At 41.5% G+C, this 6000-nt stretch overlaps 1 protein-coding gene and 1 non-coding gene across 2 annotated transcripts in view; both read right to left on the reverse strand.

The window, feature by feature from the left end:
• The window catches only part of LOC117502014 (receptor-type tyrosine-protein phosphatase U-like), a 689797-nt gene extending 688760 nt beyond the window's left edge, over nt 1-1037 (reverse strand). Inside the window, exon 1 of the mRNA XM_034160998.1 lies at nt 1023-1037. The gene's annotated coding sequence lies outside the window, so the exon portion shown is untranslated. The remainder of the gene's footprint in view (nt 1-1022) is intronic.
• Nucleotides 1038-4658: 3621 nt separating this feature from the next.
• On the reverse strand, nt 4659-4791 carry LOC117502525. Its single transcript, XR_004558333.1, has one exon. It is a non-coding gene; the product is annotated as a U11 spliceosomal RNA (small nuclear RNA).
• Nucleotides 4792-6000: the final 1209 nt, after the last annotated feature.

Below are 6000 nucleotides of genomic sequence, written 5' to 3' on the forward strand. Positions count from 1 at the left end.
AGGAGGCCGAGGAATAACTAAACATTTCACACCCAGAGCAGAAAAGTGCGGGAGAGACAGGAGAAGCCGCCATGCTAAATCGGCTAAGAGCTAGTAGCTACGCTAAGCTAGCGGATTCCTAAAAACACGCAAAGTGAATAATGTGTAAATAATTTAGAGGTGATTCAGCAGAGGGAGTGCTTTAGTTAAGGCACGTAAAGATTACACTGGGAAACAAATCGTAATCTAGATAACTAGATCAATCTAACTGCGCAGATTAAACAGCTAACAGATACAGAAACAAATCATGTGCAATAGTTTTATTTTAAATACATTTTCAAAAATCTCAACACCAAAAACTTGTTTTCACGTTGTCATTATGGGGTACTGTGTGGTGAATTCTAAGGAGAAAAAAAATCAATTTCATCCATTTTGGAACAAGGCTGTAACATAAAATGTGTTTTCTATTTTGTTAAACCAACATAAACACTATGACTAAAGAAACCTACTAACTATGATTACTTAAGAAATAGTTTTATTTCATTAATTTACTAAAATGAAGTATTTTATTTTGAGGTTAATTATTACATTATAAAAACTGATGTTCAGGTGTGCGGATAGGTGCTTTTTGTGTCATTGTTTTTGTGTTTTGTTTTTTCTCTCTTGGCGCGCGCGGCTGCTCTCTGCTAACTGCTGTTAGCCATGACGGCTAAAGAAATACCAAACGTCATAAGGTGTCTGAGCGAAGCGGACGCCGCCATCGGGCGCTGCTCTCGCACCGTGACGGTTACGTGCCCGTCGCGGCGGACCGTACGTCCCGTCGCAACGCCGCATTTTGACTCTCGCTCCCCCTCAAAATGACGTCTCCCTGTGCGGCAGCACGTACAGCAAACAACGGAGCGGCGCGGCGGCGCCTCCCCGCTCCGGCCGCGCTCCCGCCGACACACGGCCCGCTAGAGCCCTGTTCGTGCGCTCCGAACGGGAGACATTTTGCAGGCAAACACGTTTAAAAAAGACTCATTTGAAGGTGACGCCGTCCTTACCGTTTAAAGACGACAAACGCATCCATAGATTGTGAAGAGCAGTGGCGCGTGCGCAGTAGGTAATGTTTCGCTCGAAACACACAGCGCCCGACACAGTGTCGGCCTTTTGAAGCAGGAGGCTTGCGATGAAACGTTTCGATGCTTGCTGTAAGCCGGACCGCCGCTCATAAAAAGTCTCTTTTATGTCGTTCAAACGAAGGCAGGTTCCACAGTTTGCAGCCCACAAACTGTGTGTGGCTGGCAAATGATACGTGTTTTGAAGCAGTGAACCGTTTTGACCATTGTATCGGAAATTGACTCGCAATTCGAAGAGTCATTCACAGGGCTTGCGGGGGACATCTGCTGGAGAAATCGCTGTACTGCAGTGACATGACGGATGCACTGTCTCTCTTCTCAAATGCTCCACCATGACATCACAGATCAGGGACTCCATCAGTGCGCTGACCTGTGATGTCAGACTGACCGGCCTTTAGTTTGCCGGCACGTCCTCAGGGACCGTTTTATCAAAGGACGTAACATCTATGTCCCTCCGATTTTGAGGGATTCTTCCTTCCTCTAGGCTCTGTCCTAAATATCATCAGGTCCAGTCTTCAATGCAGGATCTGATCAAACTGTATCTCAGATCTTATCGGCTTATAGCCTTATAGCAATATAGATCTTATAGCCAAGTTCAAATCCATCATGGACAACTCCTCTCACCCTCTGCACCGGACTGTAGTGGAGCTGAGCAGCTCGTTCAGTGACAGACTGAGGCACCCTCGGTGCAAGAAGGAACGATACAGCAGGTCGCTCCTCCCTGCTGCTGTCAGACTGTACAATAACACTGTGAAATAACCACATGCAATAATATGTCCACAAATCATGTGCAATAACAACTTGTTTACAAATCCCTGCACTAATGTCACCTTATCACATCTAAATTCCATTTCACATATTATAAATAAGATGCTCCTATCTCTTTTTCAATCCCAATCATGTTTATATATGCATATGTGTGTGTATAGGTATGTGTGTGCATATGTGTATGTGTGTGCATATGTGTATGTGTGTATGTATGTGTACATATATATGTATATATATATATATATAGAGAGAGAGAGAGAGAGAGAGAGAGAGATAGATAGATAGATACATATATATGTATGTGTGTGTGTGTATATATATATATATATATATATATATATATATATATATATATATATATATATATATATATATATATATATATACATGCGGAATCCACACGTCTGTGTCAATGTGCCGAAAAAGTGCTGATGTCCACGTCTTTTCACAATTCCTGTGCTAGTCAGGATAAAAGACAGCGTCCAGTGTGGAAATGAACGGCACATTCCACTGTTACAGGAGTTTTTGTCATGGAAAGAGGAGTGAAGGCTTCGTGCGTCGCGGTGGTGCCGCATGGCGCAAAGCAACGCCATGATGAAGCCTCACGGGACATGTTCTGGCATGTCCAGCCACATCCACAATTTCTCGGATAATCACTCGATGGAAAAACCGCCGACAGCTGACTGAACGCCATCTCAAAGCCGTCCTGTGAGACCAAAATGGAGGTGATTTTGTCTCGCTCCAGTAGTGAATCCATCGTGATGCGCGAAGCCTCCGCTCGGCTTTCCATGACAAAATATCTTGTGTGTTTTTTTTAAGAGCTGATGTAACATGAATTTCTCCTCTGTGAGATCAATAAAGTTTATCTTATCTTATCTTCTTGACCTCCAAATTTACAAACAGGATCTGGAACATTTGTGAGAGTTTTCTGTGTGTGTACAACCCCTGGCAATAATTATGGAATCACCGGCCTCGGAGGATGTTCATTCAGTTGTTTAATTTTGTAGAAAAAAAGCAGATCACAGACATGACACAAAACTAAAGTCATTTCAAATGGCAACTTTCTGGCTTTAAGAAACACTATAAGAAATCAAGAAAAAAAGATTGTGGCAGTCAGTAACGGTTACTTTTTTAGACCAAGCAGAGGAAAAAAAATATGGAATCACTCAATTCTGAGGAAAAAATTATGGAATCACCCTGTAAATTTTCATCCCCAAAACTAACACCTGCATCATATCAGATCTGCTCGTTAGTCTGCATCTAAAAAGGAGTGATCACACCTTGGAGAGCTGTTGCACCAAGTGGACTGACATGAATCATGGCTCCAACACGAGAGATGTCAATTGAAACAAAGGAGAGGATTATCAAACTCTTAAAAGAGGGTAAATCATCACACAATGTTGCAAAAGATGTTGGTTATTCACAGTCAGCTGTGTCTAAACTCTGGACCAAATACAAACAATATGGGAAGGTTGTTAAAGGCAAACATACTGGTAGACCAAGGAAGACATCAAAGCGTCAAGACAGAAAACTTAAAGCAATATGTCTCAAAAATCAAAAATGCACAACAAAACAAATGAGGAACGAATGGGAGGAAACTGGAGTCAACGTCTGTGACCGAACTGTAAGAAACCACCTAAAGGAAATGGGATTTACATACAGAAAAGCTAAACGAAAGGCATCATTAACACCTAAACAGAAAAAAACAAGGTTACAATGGGCTAAGGAAAAGCAATTGTGGACTGTGGATGACTGGATGAAAGTCATATTCAGTGATGAATCTCGAATCTGCATTGGGCAAGGTGATGATGCTGGAACTTTTGTTTGGTGCCGTTCCAATGAGATTTATAAAGATGACTGCCTGAAGAGAACATGTAAATTTCCACAGTCATTGATGATATGGGGCTGCATGTCAGGTAAAGGCACTGGGGAGATGGCTGTCATTACATCATCAATAAATGCACAAGTTTACATTGATATTTTGGACAATTGAAAGGATGTTTGGGGATGATGAAATCATTTTTCAAGATGATAATGCATCTTGCCATAGAGCAAAAACTGTGAAAACATTCCTTGCAAAAAGACACATAGGGTCAATGTCAATGAGCAGATCTGATCTGATGCAGGTGTTAATTTGGGGGATGAAAATTTACAGGGTGATTCCATAATTTTTTCCTCAGAATTGAGTGATTCCGGATTTTTTCCCTCTGCTTGGTCTAAAAAAGTAACCGTTACTGACTGCCACGATTTTTTTTCTTGATTTCTTATAGTGTTTCTTAAAGCCAGAAAGTTGCCATTTGAAATGACTTTAGTTTTGTGTCATGTCTGTGATCTGCTTTTTTTCTACAAAATTAAACAACTGAATGAACATCCTCTGAGGCTGGTGATTCCATCATTTTTGCCAGGGGTTGTATTCCTGAAGTGCCATCAACATAAGTGAGTCGTGTGGTGATAACAAGGAGATCAGGTCTGAAAATGCCACAAAATGAACGTTTGAATGAAATGAACAAAATCCAGTTTAGTCTCTTTGTGTTCTTATTTGAGAAGATACTCTTATAACAACAATATTATTGTGTATCACAATCAAACAAGGTAAGAGTTTTATCTGGATAATAATAATAATAATAATAATAATAATAATAATAATAATCCATCACGCAGTGACTTCTATGTTGTTTTTCTCTCTTTTTTGGGGGGGGGGATTTTGTGTATTTTTGTTTTATTACCAACTGAAGTTTGCTCGGTTGTTGACGTGCTGATTAGTCAGTTTAGTTTAGTTTGACAGGTTTTTCGCGGGGCGCTCGGATCTTTGATCACCAGCAGCCCCTGAAGTAAAAATTGTGCTTCCGAAATCTCTTGATGGCGATTCCGCAGGAGGAGCAGAAGCCCCGCCCCTCCTGTACCAGTCACAGCAGAAGCCCTTTTTAACGGGAACCTCGAACGCGCCTCTTGAAGACCGGAGACAATGTCTTCCACACTCAGGGTTCAACCTCCTGGTTCACTGCAAGACCGTTTTTATGATCTCTGATACATTCTTTTGTGTTGCTATTTCCGCCGTTTGCGAATGTTTTTGTGATCGTGATGCTATGGCGCCTCTCAGTTCGCAATTTTAAACATCGAAGGGCATTATGGGTAAAACGGGCGGGCCAATCTTATTTACTTGCTTTTCATTGGTTGTATCGTAGTGCTTACGACTGATGCATTCACGGAATGAGGGAAACTACTGTTACCCAGTTCGGCAAGACGTACACATTAAAAAGCTCTATGAGCAGTATTATCAAGAACTGTGTCTTTAAAATAAGTAAATAAAAATGGCTACAGTGGGAAGGAAAAACTCCCTTTTAACAGGAAGAAACCTCCAGCAGAACCAGGCTCAGGGAGGGGCAGTCTTCTGCTGGGACTGGTTGGGGCTGAGGGAGAGAACCAGGAAAAAGACATGCTGTGGAGGGGAGCAGAGATCGATCACTAATGATTAAATGCAGAGTGGTGCATACAGAGCAAAAAGAGAAAGAAACACTCAGTGCATCATGGGAACCCCCCAGCAGTCTAAGTCTATAGCAGCATAACTAAGGGATGGTTCAGGGTCACCTGATCCAGCCCTAACTATAAGCTTTAGCAAAAAGGAAAGTTTTAAGCCTAATCTTAAAAGTAGAGAGGGTGTCCGTCTCCCTGATCTGAATTGGGAGCTGGTTCCACAGGAGAGGAGCCTGAAAGCTGAAGGCTCTGCCTCCCATTCTACTCTTACAAACCCTAGGAACTACAAGTAAGCCTGCAGTCTGAGAGCGAAGCGCTCTATTGGGGTGATATGGTACTATGAGGTCCCTAAGATAAGATGGGACCTGATTATTCAAAACCTTATAAGTAAGAAGAAGATACTTTACAGCATGAAGTTGGAAAAAGAGGAAATTGTTCAGCTTACCTTTGATTTGGAGGTGATGATTGTAGAAAGAAAAGCTTGTTCAAATTAGTCCAGAATAAAGCAAAATCCAGAGACGGAGAACTTTAAAACTGTCACACACGACACTGTATGACACGGAGTCAAAGAGCTGCAGCTGCATAAATCAGGCTTTATATTAATTAAATAAATCATCATAAATTGTAAATATATGTAAATTTGCTAGCTTAACTATTTTTA

This window comes from Thalassophryne amazonica, chromosome 20 (assembly GCF_902500255.1).
Source record: "Thalassophryne amazonica chromosome 20, fThaAma1.1, whole genome shotgun sequence".
Lineage (NCBI taxonomy): Eukaryota > Metazoa > Chordata > Actinopteri > Batrachoidiformes > Batrachoididae > Thalassophryne > Thalassophryne amazonica.